This window comes from Berghia stephanieae, chromosome 11 (assembly GCF_034508935.2).
Source record: "Berghia stephanieae isolate SIO BIC M18660-M18661 chromosome 11, UCSD_Bste_1.3, whole genome shotgun sequence".
Lineage (NCBI taxonomy): Eukaryota > Metazoa > Mollusca > Gastropoda > Nudibranchia > Aeolidiidae > Berghia > Berghia stephanieae.
In genome coordinates this window covers 8,447,197-8,465,740 of record NC_088370.1, presented here as the reverse complement: position 1 = coordinate 8,465,740, position 18,544 = coordinate 8,447,197, and the positions used below count along the sequence as shown (strand labels likewise).

Sequence of the window (18,544 nt, the reverse complement as noted above, 5' to 3'; positions counted from 1 at the left end):
ATCTAATGATCAGAACAGATGTGTTTTAGAAGTTAGTAATATATTACGTAATATTAAGTAACAATGAATAGCTATGTTATTTTTGCATTAGATTTGGACTTGGCAGACGGGCTGAAAGATTTTCCTCCTTTTTAACAAATTGTCATTATATTCTCATCACTGAAAAAGTCAGTTTGTATCTAATGATCAGAACAGATGTGTTTTAGAAGTTAGTAATATATTACGTAATATTAAGTAACAATGAATAGCTATGTTATTTTTGCATTAGATTTGGACTTGGCAGACGGGCTGAAAGATTTTCCTCCTTTTTAACAAATTGTCATTATATTCTCATCACTGAAAAAGTCAGTTTGTATCTAATGATCAGAACAGATGTGTTTTAGAAGTTAGTAATATATTACGTAATATAAAGTAACAATGAATAGCTATGTTATTTTGCATTAGATTTGGACTTGGCAGACGGGCTGAAAGATTTTCCTCCTTTTTAACAAATTGTCATTATATTCTCATCACTGAAAAAGTCAGTTTGTATCTAATGATCAGAACAGATGTGTTTTAGAAGTTAGTAATATATTACGTAATATTAAGTAACAATGAATAGCTATGTTATTTTTGCATTAGATTTCGACTTGGCAGACGGGCTGAAAGATTTTCCTCCTTTTTAACAAATTGTCATTATATTCTCATCACTGAAAAAGTCAGTGTGTATCTAATGATCAGAACAGATGTGTTTTAGAAGTTAGTAATATATTACGTAATATTAAGTAACAATGAATAGCTATGTTATTTTTGCATTAGATTTGGACTTGGCAGACGGGCTGAAAGATTTTCCTCCTTTTTAACAAATTGTCATTATATTCTCATCACTGAAACTTGTTGTTGATTTTCTTTTTCTTTTTATCTAGAGTATGGATCGGATCCATATCACTGGACAGGCGAAGTCCACAGAGAGTTTATAGGAGAAAAAGAAATATTTGTGGACATGACATATCTTAGGTTGGTTGATTTTTTTTACACCTTTTAGTTCAGTTGGTAGAGCATGCACTTCTCACACAAAGGGACAGGTTGTATCCAGAGTAGCAGTAGCAGCAGCAGCAGTAGCAGTAGTAGTAGTAGTAGTAGTAGTAGTAGTAGTAGTAGTAGTAGTAGTAGTAGTAGTAGTAGTAATAGTAGTAGTAGTAGTAAGCCTCGCAGTCCGAATGAGGCTTGCTGAGAATTGTGTGATTCAGACATGGTCGATGAGTATAACTGCTCTCTCCATCCATGTTTCCATTGCTGACGGTCCTGGGCCAGAGTTTTGAGACTGTCAAGATCTTGTTGTGACTAGAGTACGGAGGGCCCTGCAATATTTCTTAGCTCTTCAGGGATTAATTCGGCCTCATCTGATTCCAGAAATTTCAAGTGCATTCCCATAATGCACTCGTTTGCTGTATCAGTCATTTGTTTTCACTTTTAGCAATGTGCTAAGAAAAACTATAAAATTGAAGGATGGGAATCAGCATTTAAATAAACTTAAACTTGAGCTATTAATATTATATAGTGCAATATCCACTAAACATGCTCAAAGTGCTTTACAAGGGGTCCCTGGCCAATAGCAACACTTAACATGTAAGACGTTACATAATGCCTGTGAGCAATATTACAATTTTTTCGGACAGAGATAACACTGTTAACGGCCAGGTGTTCATTTTACACCTGAGTATGGTAAGAGAATGTGAGTGAAGAGCCTTTTCCAAGGACTCAACTATGCGCTAAGGGAGGTTCGAACCAAGGACCTTCCGATCCAAAAGCGAGTGTCATACCATACAGCCACATACCCACAATGATCGATTTATTTTTGTATTGTATAGGTTCAAAACTGTACTATAGTAGTTTAAATGTTTCTAAGTGTTTTTTTTTTTTTATTGTTTCAGCTCTGGTAGTAACAGCAGCCTTACATTTGAAGGCGGAATTCAAGCTGTTATTCAAATCAGCTCATCTGTGACAGATGGTTTGGAAGTCTGCTCACTGAAATCCAACAAACTTTGGTACAACGAGATGCTGAAGGTAATGGGGGAAGGATAAATACTTTTTAAAAAGAGCTTTTATATAGCGCAATATCCACTAAATGTGCTCAAAGCGCTTTACAAGGGGTCCCTGATCAACAGCAACATTTAACATGTAGGACGGGACATGATGCCTGTCAGGCGATATTACAATTTTTTGGACAAAGACAACGCTGTTAACGGCCAGGTACTCATTTTACACCTGAGTACGGTGAAAGAATGTGAGTAAAGAGCCTTTTCCAAGGACTCAACTATGCGCCGAGCATAAGGCTCGAACCCAGGACCTTCCGATCCGAAAGCGAGTGTCATACCACAAGACCACATAGCCGATTTTTCTTCTTATGATTGAATTATTTTCTCCTTTCCTTTTGACCGGAACGAATCACAAATTTTATCGATCTCATGCATCTTACTTACAGTGAAATCCACTTATAGTCAACACTCTTAAAATGAATCTCTGCTTAAAGTCAACAGCTCTGGTTAGTCCCAAAATTCTTCTGTTCTTTAACTAAGTATGTTCCATCGATAATGGGTAAAGTCATTATTGCTTAAAGTCATCACCTCTGGTTAGTCCCAAAATTCTTGTGTTCTTTAACTGAGTATGTTCCATCGATAATGGGTAAAGTCATTATTGCTTAAAGTCACCACCTCTGGTTAGACTCAAAATTCTCCTTTTCTTTAACTAAGTATGTTCCATCGATAATGGGTAAAGTCATTATTGCTTAAAGTCAACACCTCTGGTTAGTCCCAAAATTCTCCTGTTCTTTAACGAAGTATGTTCCATCGATAATGGTAAAGTCATTATTGCTTAAAGTCAACAGCTCTGGTTAGTCCCAAAATTCTTCTGTTCTTTAATGAAGTATGTTCCGTCGATAATGGGTAAAGTCATTATTGCTTAAAGTCACCACCTCTGGTTAGTCCCAAAATTCTTGTGTTCTTTAACTGAGTATGTTCCATCGATAATGGGTAAAGTCATTATTGCTTAAAGTCACCACCTCTGGTTAGACTCAAAATTCTCCTTTTCTTTAACCAAGTATGTTCCGTCGATAATGGGTAAAGTCATTATTGCTTAAAGTCAACCAATCATTCTGATCCGACGGTGTCGGTTTTATCAGGATTCCACTGGACTTAATCCTCGTTGAGGGGTCCTGATAGCTCAGTTGGTAGAGCACTCGCTTTACACACAAAGGGACCAAGATCGATCCCGGGTGCAATCGAGATTTTTTTTGACCCCCCCCCCCCCCATGTCTACCCAGCAGTGAATGAATAGCTGAGTCTGTAAGATTTGGCAGAATGTACTTTGCGATAGACTAACGTCCTATCCAGAGGATAGCAATCAATTGCTATTGTCCGTTTCACACTTTAGAAACTGGGATAAACTCCGGCTCCATGAGCCTAATGGCTCTGAAGGACTACTTTTTAATCCTCTAACCCAGGACCTTCTGATCCAAAAGTGAGTGTCATACCACTAGACCACATAGCTGCACTCATATAATATCCCGTTTAAAACTATGACCTTTAATTTATGTCTTGAGTGGTCTGTCTGTCTTCAATAATCCTGTGTTTGTGAGAGCAAGAGCTTGAATTGAGGAGATCCAATTTCTCAGTGTACCCATTTTTTAGTGGTGGACAGACTACAATTTTTTGTTGTTGTTGTTGTTGTTGGCTACTTCCATCTATTCCCCCCCCCCCCCCCCCCCCCCCCCCCCCCCCACCTCCTCTCAAATGTACTATATCTGTATAATGTCCCCCCCCCCCCCCCCCCTTTTTTTTTTTTATGATGACCCCACTGATGTACAGGAAATAGCACAGAGTTGATATGTGGGAATGAAATGGCGGAAATTCATGTGATGGATACCCGTTCATCTTGACCTTCATCAAAGGCTCGGGACCTGCAAGTTCTCAACTCAACGAATTCAAAATTTCCATAACAGCTAGTGAGTAAATCATTCAATGCTATTTCTATTGTTTCTCAAGTTTTTAAAATAAAATAAACACTTTTTTTTTTTCTTTCTATTTTAAGTGTTTATTTAATAATATAAAAAATAAATTATAAATTGAGCTTCATATAGCGCAATATCCACTAAATGTGCTCAAAGCACTTTACAAGGGGTCCTTGGCCAACAGCAACATTTAACATGTAGGGCGGGACATGACGCCTGTTAGGCGATATTACAATTTTTCGGACAAAGCAAGGCTGTTAACGGCCAGGTACTAATTTTACACCTGAGTACGGTGAGAGAATGTGAGTAAAGAGCCTTTTCCAAGGACTCAACTATGCGCCGAGTGCGAGGCTCGAACCCAGGACCTTCCGATCCGAAAGTGAGTGTCATACCACTAGACCACATAGCCGCACATATTATGATGATGACCCTAGCCCAATTTGCGGTGCTGCTGCACTGCGGCTGACACCTGGGTTATTCTAGTCTTCCCTTGGAGTCGACCCTAGAAACAAAGTTCCCCATGGGGATGAATAAAGGGAATTTTATTTTATTTTTATTATTTTTATTATAGGGCTTGTTTAATGAATAAAATTGAATGAATGAATGAATGAATTTATATAATAATAATAATAATAATAATAATAATAATAATAATAATAATAATACTTTATTGCATCCCAAAAAGGAAATTTTTTGTACAGACGTGTTATAATTTACACATAAGATAAAAATACAATGGAAATAGGATGTATATATATAAAAAAGGAGCAGCTCTATAACCAGAGCTGCGCTTTATAATATGAATAATTTCAACACTGTAAAATAGTTAAAACTGTCACTATAAATTGAAAATTGAAAAGATTGCAAAACAAAAAAATTAATAAATTAATATTTATATTTTTAAAAAGTAAAAATGAGAAATAATTATATAAAATGATTATTGCTTGTTGTTATAAAGCCTAATACTGGACGGCAGAAAAGATTTTCGGTGTCTCTCTGTTTTCGTTGAAATAGAGAAAGGGCGACCACTTCTTTCTGACATAATAATTGATGGTCTTAGTGGATGATACTGGTCATTTAATATTTTAGTTATTTTATTTATACAAAATTTCTCGTATAAAAGATCTACATCGTCAACATCATTTATATAGCGTTTAATGGATTTTTTAATATTTGAATTTATTTTGTTCCTTTCCACTGCTAAGCAATTGCCTCCCCAAGCTGTTATACAAAATGACAAAACAATGTGCTCAGAGGCGCTTTACAATGCAAATAAAACACAACAATAAATTGATAATTTAAGCATAAAATCTATCATATTGGAATAGCATTAATCAATTTGTAATTTAATTACCACGCACTGTGCTACAAGATGAAAATTGAGGATATCTATAACATGTAGGCCTAATATAAATGTTAAACATCAAATGATTTTAAAGAGATGTGTTTTAAGTTTCTTTTTAAAGTTTTCAAATGTCGGACATTTTTTGAGGGATGAAGGCATTAGGTTCCATAAGACTGGCATTATTTATAGTATGTATGTTTTGTGAGTTAGAGTTTAAAATATCAATTTTTATGTTCGATGGGTCTGACATCTCATGAAAAGGGTTGGGAAGGTGGGAATTAAATCTTATTTATTGCACAGTTACACTTCCACAAATACATGGTTAAAATCTCTGAGAATTGAAGAAAAGGAACATGTAATTTTGTCTTTGTAACTTGGCACAGAAAATGTTATTTTGTTCCTTTCAAAATATCTTGCTCGAAACACAATGATGAAAAGACAACAAAATAAAACAAATTAATCTTAAAATACAATGTGTTTTTTTTTTTTTATTGACATATGTCAGGTTTGAATAACTCGAGAGCTGTGTAAGATTTCATCAAAAAGTTTTTTTTTACACATGTGTAGAATTTAGTCAAGTTTTGATTAATATAAATTTTAACACTGTGCGTCCTTTGGTAGCTGAGAAAAGGATAATTTTGACATAAATCGTGATTTTTTTTTTTTGGCTTTGTCCGACATGATTCTCAAAAGCTTATTTCATTTAACATGTCAGTCTTAGGATAGATATCAACTTGGAACATTGACTTGACACTGTAAAATTCTTTTGTGCATGACGTGACCTGAAGACAAAAATAAGAGAAGCCGTTTGCTATGTCACATGACTCATGCTGCAAAAGACATGGGAGGAACTGGGGAAACACTCGCGCCTTGTCATTCAAAAGGGTTGGTGGTAACGTGGAGCTTGAGATCGGACAATTGTGCAAACACACGATCACAAGTAAAATGTCAGAAAAAAAAAACCAAATAAATTTGAATGAATATGTTGAAAATCAAATTGATGTCATTACAGCCGTTCTTGAGGCATTCAATCCTGAAATGTGTCATTGATTAAAATCAAAAACAAACACACTGTAAATTACGATTTATTTTAAAATTGATCTTTTCTACTCATGCGGGTGGTTGGATGGGAGCATCACCCTTGAATCGTATACCTATGATGTTCGCATGGGTGTACGATCCGATAGTAGGGCGGTGGTTGGATGGGAGCATCACCCTTGAATCGTATACCTATGATGTTCGCATGGGTGTACGATCCGATAGTAGGGCGGGTGGTTGGATGGGAGCATCACCCTTGAATCGTATACCTATGATGTTCGCATGGGTGTACGATCCGATAGTAGGGCGGGTGGTTGGATGGGAGCATCACCCTTGAATCGTATACCTATGATGTTCGCATGGTGTACGATCCGATAGTAGGGCGGGTGGTTGGATGGGAGCATCACCCTTGAATCATATACCTATGATGTTCGCATGGGTGTACGATCCGATAGTGGCGGGTGGTTGGATGGGAGCATCACCCTTGAATCATATACCTATGATGTTCGCATGGGTGTACGATCCGATAGTAGGGCGGGTGGTTGGATGGGAGCATCACCCTTGAATCGTATACCTATGATGTTCGCATGGGTGTACGATCCGATAGTAGGGCGGGTGGTTGGATGGAGCATCACCCTTGAATCGTATACCTATGATGTTCGCATGGGTGTACGATCCGATAGTAGGGCGGGTGGTTGGATGGGAGCATCACCCTTGAATCGTATACCTATGATGTTCGCATGGGTGTACGATCCGATAGTAGGGCGGGTGGTTGGATGGGAGCATCACCCTTGAATCGTATACCTATGATGTTTGCATGGTGTACGATCCGATAGTAGGGCGGGTGGTTGGATGGGAGCATCACCCTTGAATCATATACCTATGATGTTCGCATGGGTGTACGATCCGATAGTAGGGCGGGTGGTTGGATGGGAGCATCACCCTTGAATCGTATACCTATGATGTTCGCATGGGTGTACGATCCGATAGTAGGGCGGGTGGTTGGATGGAGCATCACCCTTGAATCATATACCTATGATGTTCGCATGGTGTACGATCCGATAGTAGGGCGGGTGGTTGGATGGGAGCATCACCCTTGAATCATATACCTATGATGTTCGCATGGGTGTACGATCCGATAGTAGGGCGGGTGGTTGGAAGGAGCATCACCCTTGAATCATATACCTATGATGTTCGCATGGGTGTACGATCCGATAGTAGGGCGGGTGGTTGGATGGGAGCATCACCCTTGAATCATATACCTATGATGTTCGCATGGGTGTACGATCCGATAGTAGGGCGGGTAGTTGGATGGGAGCATCACCCTTGAATCATATACCTATGATGTTCGCATGGGTGTACGATCTGATAGTAGGGCGGGTGGTTGGATGGGAGCATCACCCTTGAATCATATACCTATGATGTTCGCATGGGTGCACGATCCGATAATGATGTCGTTTCTTCTTCTCTTTACTAACCTATCCTGCTTCTTTGGTTTGTGATTGTATTTTTGACAGGGGATATTTTTTTTTCTGTAAATCTTCTGCCTGTCTGTTCTTGGTTATTTATAATTTAGCTTATGATATCTTAAGGTTATGATTTTGATTTACATTTGTACTATTTTTGTTACATTGCTTGTTTTTTTGTTTCAGCGGTCTCTCATATAACCTCAATTGTGTTGGAAGAGACCTAAAGCAACAAACAAAAAAAAAAATTTCTACTCATGGCAAAAAAAACAAACCGTTTGATGAAATCTGAGAAGTAGAAAACGGTAGGGGCTGCCTGCAGCCGGTGATTGTAAAATACTAACAAAAGAGGGAAAATGGAAAGGCTTCGTATGGGAACAAAACAGACAATGGACGTTTCGGGTACAAACCCTTTGTTAGCACAACAATACACAAATAAACGTGGAAAACAAATAACATATAAGGAGAAATAACTTGTATCGTCTGTACACAATACAAGTTATTTTTCCTTATATTTTATTTGTTTTCCACGTTTATTTGTGTATTGTTGTGCTGACGAAGGGTTTGTACCCGAAACGTCCATTGTCTGTTTTGTTCCCATACGAAGCCTTTCCATTTTCACTCTTTTGTTAGTATGAAATCTAACACAGCTTTGGAGTTATTCAAATCTCAAATTTGTCAATAAAAAAAAAAAAAGGCACTGATATTCATGCCAGTTCTTCTTCTTCAAGTACCAATTCTGTGCCAGACATCGGTGATCATGATACGCCATTCATCTCTCTGATCAGATAACCTCAGAAAACTAATATTACTCTTCTCTTTCCTTGTCACCCAGCTGTTCAAACTATTCAAATGTGTTTTTCTTGGTCTACCTTTACCCTTTTTACCTTCTATATTTCCTGTGAGAGCAAGATGCTCAATACATTTAAGTCGATTTAGGTGCCCTAAAAATTGCATTTGTCTTTTTCTTATTGTACGAATTCGTAACCTTTTAGTTTCAGCTTGCTCTAATACTTCTTCATTACTTTTCTTCTCTGTCCATGAGATTCTTAACATCCTTCTAAGAAACCACATTTCTGCTGCCTCCAGTTTCTTTCTAATGTCTTCTGTTATTCTATTTTAACTAATATAAAGATATTTTACACATTTTTTCTTCCAGTTAACAGTTACTCATTTGATCGCAGCTTTAACCTCAAAGTTCCACCACAACCGAGAGTGCTGTATTCACCTCTTTACCCAGTCCGATATATGGAGTGAGTCTTGTCTTTTCACATTTGAAAATCCTTAAATATCTTTTCTCCCATAATGGCAGGGGGTACATACTGTGTCTTTTATCCCCTTATATCTGTTTTCCAACATGCTAACTAAATGTGCTCAAAGCGCTTTACAAGGGTCCCTGATCAACAGCAACAACAAGAAATGAAGTGAATAGGAAAATGCCAGAAAACAACAGAGAAGAAAAACTCAGTGGCAGCTATGGGGCACAAACCCACGACATTACTGGTACGACAACTCCGTCTGGTGACCTTACTGGTACGACAACTCCGTTTGGCCGCCTGGCCTGGCAGAGTTGTCATACCAGTAAGGTCGCGGGTTCGAGTCCCCATCGCCGCTGTGAAGTTTTTATTTTCTGTTTTTTTCTTCTGGCACTTTCCTACTCACTTCATTTCTTAATGTTATCAACATAAGTACCTGCTCCACTCACTTTCCCAAATCAGATTTGAGAAATCTTATATCCTATGACTGAAAATTGTTAGCTCTCCTAAAACTAAACTTAAATACTTTGCTCATAGGTCACTTATTAAATTCTGACCCACAATATGGAATGATCTCCCTTTGTCTGTAAGATTTTCGAGCTCTATAGATATTTTCAAAAAAATGCCTGAAAACATCTTTTCACCAAATACTTGAGTAGATGACTTTCAAAACATACAAAGTCCCATTTTCATCATTGGAAGAAAACCACAATTCTGTCTAATCTATTTATTGACTTAAAGAGGAAAATACATGTCTCGTGTGTCTCATAGAACAATACCCTGGGTGTTTGGAAACTCCAAAATTTTCACTGGTGAGTTTGTTTTCTTTTCTTTTTTCTTTTTATCCAAATCATTTTCTCCCATCTGGTCACTAGCTATGATCATGATTGCTTGACTTTGTTTTAGGGCACCTTTTCCAATTTACAATGCCCTCAACAGTCTTGTTATTTCTTTCTCTTTTTTTCTCTTTTTTTTCTTTTCTGAAGTCACGTGGCATGGGAGTCAATCTTTACACAAAGAATGGGGGGTATGCCATATTTTTCCAACTTCGATACATCAAGTTAGAGCCTTATGGAGACACCAACACGTGCAGGCACAGACTTTCTATATCCGGAGGCGATGAATATACAGAAGGTAAATTGACAGTCATGGGAGAAATTAAACAAATGTGATTGCTTTTAAATTGTTATCTTATCCATCATTGTTATCATTATCATCACCGTGGCTCAGCGGTACGGTCTTTGCTTGTACCCAAAAGGTATCTATTTACTTATTTATTATTTTAATATATACCACAATGTTTGAGTCAGTCTACATCGATGTTTCAGGCCTAATCAGCCATCGTCAGGACTGTGTGTTACATGAGTTTGGTTTGTTGACTGTTGTTTTTTTTGTTTGTTTTTTTTTTTTGGTACCATATTTGTATCAAACACGATTCAATATTTACTTATTTATTTATTTATTTTAAAAAATAAATTACATGCTTATCATTTAATGATTATGGCTTCATATTCAATAGATGTAGATATTGGCCTTAAACAATAATATAAAGTCTGCTTTATAACGAGTTATTGATGATGGTGACGATGACTACGATGTAACTTGTCTGCATATGTGTGTGTGTATATATGTCAGTATGTTATGTAATGTATGTTTTTTATAATATTGTATTGCTATAAATGTGTAACCAAATGACAAATTGCCACAATTTTGAGGACAATAAAGACATATTATTATTGTTATTATTATTATTATTATTATTATTATTATTATTATTATTATTATTATTATTATTATTATTATTATTATTATTATTATTACATTATCATTATCATTATATTATTATTATTATATTATTATTATTATTATTATTATTATTTATTATTATTACTACTGTTATTATTACTATTATTTATTCATTTATTTGGCATTGTTACAGAGAACCTATGTGATCACAACTTGATTACAACAGTGGTGAAACCGCCTAGCTCCGGCAGTCGTATCAATGTGGAGTTTAAAGACCTTTATGGGAACGCCTATGGGAACCATGCCTATACTCTCTATACCAGCAACCCGCAAGGTTTGGGCTACGAGTTGGAGTATCGTTCTGTCAAGATAGGTAAGGCAGTCCTTTTTTCAAACTCGCTTTTCATCAAATCAGAAATTAGTAATCTGGGGGGGGGGGGGGGGGGGGGGGGGGGGGGGGCGGTTCCTACCTCCCATAGTGGGTAGGGGGGGGGGGGTACATACTGTGTCTTCTATCCCCTTATATCTGTTTTCCAACTTGCTTTCTGTCTTGTCTTAGAGTGAGATTATTGGTTTTGTCCTGACCCTGGCCGGATACCCTGGCTGAGAGGGAAATATTCAAATGTATGGTTAGTTTTGGGAGATGATATTTTTTTCCTTGTAAATCATCTCTCTGTTATGCACTGTATTATATTTTGTATAAATATGATATATGATATGTAAACATTTGAGTGTATTCCTCTTAGTAGGGACCTGTGCTTGTGTCTGGATAAGACTTTTAGGTGATCTCAAACTAAGTATTTTGATAGTGTGCTCTTGGAATCTACATCTGTTTCCTATTTGAACCAATTCCCCTTTGTCTTCCTTTTTCTTGGGTGCTTTAATTGTAATTCTAGAACTTTTTACTTTCCCATTTTCTTCCTTTTTACTGGCGCTGATATGACCTGAATGTGTTGCTAGCGCAGTAAAATCCTTAAAAACAACAAAACAAATTAGTAATACACAGTAAGTAGAAGTTGTCCTTTTAGAGCCAATATGGCCATGGAGCTGGAGTTTATCCCGGTTTCTATAGTGTGAAACAAACAAATAGCAAATGCTTGTTTTCCTATAATAATAATGATGATAATAATAATAATAATAAATGATAATAATAATAATAAAAATATAATAATAATAATAATAATAATAATAATAATAATAATAATAATAATAATAATAATAATAATAATAATAATAATAATAATAATAATAATAAATAATAAATTTGTAATTTCATCTCTTTGCTATGTATGGCTAGTTTTTGATTTTTCAATGGTGAAAGTGAAGGATTGTAACGAAAATATTAGGAAGGTTGTTGTGATGATGATGATGATGATGATGATGATGATGATGATGACGATGATGATGATGTTGTCGTTGATGACGTTTTTTTTTTGTTGTTTTTTTTTTTACGATGACTACTATGTTACTAGTGTGCATCTTGTGTGAGTGTGTCTATGTCAATATTGTATTGTTATAAATGTGTAACCAAATGACAAATTGCCACTTTTTGGGGACAATAAAGATGTATTATTATTATTATCAGGTTCAAATACGAGGGTGGTATGACACTTGCTTTCTGATCGGAAGGTCCTGGGTTCGAGCCTCTTTGGCGCATAGTCCTTGGAGACGGCTCTTTACTCACATTCTCTCCACGCGACTCAGGTGTAAAATGAGTACCTGGCCGTTAACAGTGTTGTCTCTGTCCCAAAAATTTGTCATATCGCCTGACAGGCGTCATGTCTCGTCCTACATGTTATGTGTTGCTGTTGGCCAGGGACCCCTTGTAAAGCGCTTTGAGCACGTTCAGTGGATAGTGCTCTATATAAAAGCTCAAGTTTTTTTCTTTTTTTTTTCAACTTTTTTTTATCTGTGTATTACCATACCTCTCTTTCCACAGGTCCCTCGTTTGACTGCAGCACAGATTCCCAGTCAAGATATAAAGTAACAGAAGCAACTTTGGTGACATTTTATCCCGTCAGCAGGCTATGGCGGCAAGTAAGTTTTAAATATGTGACCCACCGTGTCAAAGCGGTATTATGTCGGGATCCACTCGGTTAGGGAAATTGAATTCTTTGCCACAAATATCAAACTTGGGTTTAATTTCTGTACGTTATGCTGGAGTATAAATACTATTTCTTGCATTGCAAAAATTTCTAAGCTCCAATTTCTCATCATTCTATCTCTAAATTCACTTTTTGGGGTCTGAATCATAACGACATAGTACCGTTTTGAGACGGAGGGTCACATATCATATCATATCAGTAATAAAAATGTTGCTGCTCGAAGCTCAAAGAAATAAATGACAATGTAAAATTGAATGTAAGCTTCAATTTATTTATTTATCTGTTTTCAATTATTAAATTGAAGCTTACATTCAATTATACATTATTAGTTATTTATTTGAGCTTCGAGCAGCAACATTTATAATACACAGTTGTCTTTTGTGAACTTTTAGAAAAGAAAGTGTTCACTAATAAGCTATAACCCCTAAACCCCCCCCCCCCCCCCCCCCCCCACCCAAAACAAAAAAAAAAAAAAAAAAAACAAAAAAACATTCCCGATTTTTTAATGAGCTAATGTAGATTTTAAAAAAGAATGCAAAAGTAATGACCGCCCCACCCCGTTTATAAAATAATTCTGAATGACTGATTTTAGCAACTGATTAATTAAAGTTCTGTCCTTTATGCTGCCATATTTTTTTATTGTTTTATCGTTTTAACATCTGTGCTCTTCTTCTCTTTCTCTTCTCTTCTCTTCTTCTTTCTTCTTCTTCTTCTTCTTCTTCTCTTCTTCTTCTTCATTCTTCTTCTTCCTCCTTCTCTCTTCTTTTTCTTCTCTTCTTCTTCTTCGCTTCTTCTAAAAAGATAAAGCAATATTTTATACTTAAAATTAATCATATCCTACACTATAAAAAGCTTCATACTAGTTGCATAAACATATATCATGTCAGCATTTAACATGCTTTCACACAATTTGTTATTTTCTATGTGATAAATAATAACGTGAAGTTGAATGTAAGCTTCAATTTAATTACAAAAACAGATCAAATGAACGTTTCGGGTTTCCCCTTTATCAACAAAACAAGATGATTTGAAACACCACAGATGAATGAGGTAGCGGCGTAGTTAAGATGAATGATATTTTCTATGTGCAACATTATTTATCTGGCAACCTACTAACATGGTATAAATGATCTTGATTTGCCTAGTTGTGGAGTGACATTTTATGCTCATCCCTCGAAAGTGCTCGTACTCACCAGCCTGACAGGGAAGAATTACTGGAGACATCTGTGTGGTAGCCATGTCATCAAAGTTTTTGTTGGTATGTCTGTATTTGTTGTTATTGACTCTATGAATCCTTGATTTGGCTATGAATTATTATTATTATTATTATTATTATTATTATTATTTTATTATTATTATTATTATTATTATTATTATTATTATTATATTATTATTTTTATTTTACTTAAAATTGATAATTTATATTGTAAAGTGCCCATAGCTTGTGTTTTACACGAGAATGAGCGTTGTATACATGTGTATTATTATTATTATTATTATTATTATTATTATTATTATTATTATTATTATTATTATTATTATTATTATTATTATTATTATTATTATTATTATTATTATGTAATGGGTTGTGGCGAGATGACGTTGATGATGATGATGGTTTTGGGATGTTCTTGAAAGTGTTGATGATGAGGATGATGGGAGTGATGATGATGAGGATGAAAATGATGTTGGTTTGATGTTGATGATAGTAGTGGTAATGATGATAGATTTCACTATTCAGTTGGTGTTGATCAAAATGTGAATTTCTTGGAACTGACTTGTCACAATTTCGTTCTGTTCAAAGTAAAAGTAGTCATTTAGAGACACAATTTCATTCTGTTCAAAGTAAAAGTAGTCATTTAGAGACACAATTTCATTCTGTTCAAAGTAAAAGTAGTCATTTAGAGACACAATTTCATTCTGTTCAAAGTAAAAGTAGTCATTTATAGACACAATTTCATTCTGTTCAAAGTAAAAGTAGTCATTTAGAGACACAATTTCATTCTGTTCAAAGTAAAAGTAGTCATTTAGAGACACAATTTCATTCTGTTCAAAGTAAAAGTAGTCATTTATAGACACAATTTCATTCTGTTCAAAGTAAAAGTAGTCATTTAGAGACACAATTTCATTCTGTTCAAAGTAAAAGTAGTCATTTAGAGACACAATTTCATTCTGTTCAAAGTAAAAATAGTCATTTAGAGACACAATTTCATTCTGTTCAAATAAAACTAGTCATTTAGAGACACAATTTCATTCTGTTCAAAGTAAAGGTAGTCATTTAGAGACACAATTTCATTCTGTTCAAAGTAAAAGTAGTCATTTAGAGACACAATTTCATTCTGTTTAAAGTAAAAGTAGTCATTTAGAGACACAATTTCATTCTGTTCAAAGTAAAAGTAGTCATTTAGATACACAATTTCATTCTGTTCAAAGTAAAAGTAGTCATTTAGAGACACAATTTCATTCTGTTCAAAGTAAAAGTAGTCATTTAGAGACACAATTTCATTCTTGTTCAAAGTAAAAGTAGTCATTTAGAGACACAATTTCATTCTGTTCAAAGTAAAAGTAGTCATTTAGAGACAATTTCATTCTGTTCAAAGTAAAAGTAGTCATTTAGAGACACAATTTCATTCTGTTCAAAGTAAAAGTAGTCATTTAGAGACACAATTTCATTCTGTTCAAAGTAAAAGTAGTCATTTAGAGACATTAGGCCCATGGAGCTGGCGTTATTCCCGGTTTCTATAGTTTTTATTCTCTATTGTCTTCTAGTAATTCTTAACTCTTGTCAATTCTCGTGATGATAAAGGTGATTGTTAATTCTTGCTTTTAAAATTTTATTTAGGAGATGAGCAGTTACCCCAGACATCATGTGACCACACGGCTTTTGGAATAATCCGAGCTGCTCCTGGACAAAACATCCAGGTGGAGATTAGTTCTAAAAGTTCAACTACGGCAGTGATTGACTTTGTCATTGAGGCTTACGAACCTGGTAAGGTTGGAGAATGAATTGATGATGGATGGATGGGTGGGTGGATGGATGGTGGATTGATGGATGGATTGATGGATGGATGGATGGTGTGGATTGATGGATGGATGGTGTGGATTGATGGATGGATGGATGGTGTGGATTGATGGATGGATGGATGGTGTGGATTGATGGATGGATGGATGGTGTGGATTGATGGATGGATGGATGGTGTGGATTGATGGATGGTGTGGATTGATGGATGGATGGATGGATGGTGTGGATTGATGGATGGATGGATGGTGTGGATTGATGGATGGATGGATGGTGTGGATTGATGGATGGATGGATGGTGTGGATTGATGGATGGATGGTGTGGATTGATGGATGGATGGTGGATGGATGGTTTGGATTGGATGGATGGATGGATGGTGTGGATTGATGGATGGATGGATGTGGGATTGATGATGGATGGAATGGTGGATGATGGATGATGGATGGATGGATGGATGGTGTGGATTGATGATGTGGGATGATGTGATGGTGTGGGATGGATGGATGGATGGTGTGGATTGATGGATGGATGGATGGTGTGGATTGATGGATGGATGGATGGTGTGGATTGATGGATGGATGGATGGTGTGGATTGATGGATGGATGGATGGTGTGGATTGATGGATGGATGGATGGATGGATGGATGGTGTGGATGGATGGATGGATGGATGGTGTGGATTGATGGATGGATGGATGGATGGTGATTGATGTATGGATGGATGGATGTGTTGGATTGATGGATGGATGGATGGTGTGGATTGATGGATGGGATGTGATGTGATGGATGGATGGATGGTGGATGGATGGATGGATGGATGGTGTGGATTGTGTGGTGGATTGGATGATGATGGTGTTGGATGGATGGAGGGATGGTGGAGATGATGGATGGATGGATTTGGGGTGTGGATTGATGATGGATGGGATGGTGTGTGTGGATTGTGGATGTGGATGGATGGTGTTGATGGATTGTGTGTGATGATGGATGGTGGTGTGATGGATGGTGGTTGGATTGATGGTGATGGGGGGGGTATGGATGGTGGTTGTGGTTGGATGTGATTGGGTGTGTGGTTGATGGATGGTGTGGATTGATGGTTGGTGGTGATGGATGGATGGATGTGTGGATTGATGGATGATGGTGGTGGTGTGGATGGATGGTGGTTGATGGATTGTGGATGGTGGGGTGGTATGTGGTTGGGATGTGTGGATGTGATTGATGGGGTGATGGGTAGGGGTTGGTGGATGGTGGTTTGTTGGGGTGTGGGTGATGGAGTGGATGAGTGATGTTTTGATGGGTGTGATGAGGGGATGGTGGGGTGGTTGGTATGTTGTTGTATGGATGGTGGGTGGGATTTTGGATTGTGGTGGATGGTGGTGGATGTGGGGAGGGGGATGGTGGGTGTGGTGTGGTGTGATGAGTTGATGGGTGTGATGGATATGGTGTGTTGAGGATTGAGATGTGTGGGGGTAGAGTGTGGATGGAATGGATGGAGATTGATGTGGATGGAGAGGTGGGTGGATGTTGGGGATGTGGTGGTATGGATGGAGATGATGGATGGGTGGGATGATGATGGTGTGGTGGTTGTGTGGATTGATGGATGGAGGAGTGTGTGGAGGATGGGTGGTGATGGGTGGATGAGATGTGTGGTTGGGGTGGATGGATGGGTGGTTGTGGTGATGATGGTGTGGATGAGGAGGATGGATGGTGTGATTGATGGATGGATGGTGGTGGTTGATGATGGATGGTGGTTGGATGATGGATGTGTGGTGTGGGTGGATGATGGATGGTGGTTGTGGATGATTGATGGATGTGTGGATGTGGAGATGGATGGTGATATGGATGGTGGAGATGGTGTGATGGTTGGTTGATGGATGGTTGTGGATTGATGGATGGTTGTTGTGGATGGATGGAGGGATGATGTGGTGATTGTGATGATGGATGGTGGTGGGATGATGGATGGTGGATTGTGTTGGATGGATGGATGGGAGATGGATGGATGATGTTGGATGATGATGGTGGTGTTGATTTGGTTGGTGGATGGTGTGGTATGGATGTTGGTGGGATTGATGGATGGATGGTGGTTTGGTGGTGGATGGTGGGATGATGTGGAGTGTGTGATGTGATGATTGGGTTGATGGAGTGGATGGGTGAGGATGGGGTGGTGTGATTGATGGATGGTGGATGGGTGATATGGTGGTGTTATGTTATTGATTGATGGTGTGGTTGTGGTGATGGTGGTTGAGAGGAGGTGGAGTTGAGTGAATGATGGATGTGTGGAATGGTGGTGGTGGTGGATTGATGGTGGATGGATGTGTGGATTGATTGGTGTGGATGGATTGGATGGTGTGGATGGATGGATGGAGTGGTTGGATGGGATGTTGGGATTGGATGGATGGTGTGGGATTGATGGATGGATGGGATGATGGATGGTGTGGTGATGGATGGAGTGATGGATGGTGGGATTGATGGATGGATGGGATGGATGGTGTGGATTGATGGATTGATGGATGGTGTGGATTGATGGATGGATGGATGGTGTGGATGATGGATGGTGATGGGATGGATGGAGGGTGTGGATTGA

The 18,544-nt window shown here is 37.5% G+C and overlaps 1 protein-coding gene across 1 annotated transcript in view; it reads left to right on the top strand.

The window, feature by feature from the left end:
• Nucleotides 1–3,897: 3,897 nt before the first annotated feature.
• The window catches only part of LOC144956998 (uncharacterized), a 56,983-nt gene continuing 42,336 nt past the window's right edge, over nt 3,898–18,544 (top strand). The window contains exons 1-7 of the mRNA XM_078887907.1: nt 3,898–3,982; nt 8,997–9,090; nt 10,080–10,227; nt 11,033–11,212; nt 12,779–12,876; nt 14,090–14,202; nt 15,787–15,933. The gene's annotated coding sequence lies outside the window, so the exon portion shown is untranslated. The remainder of the gene's footprint in view (nt 3,983–8,996; nt 9,091–10,079; nt 10,228–11,032; nt 11,213–12,778; nt 12,877–14,089; nt 14,203–15,786; nt 15,934–18,544) is intronic.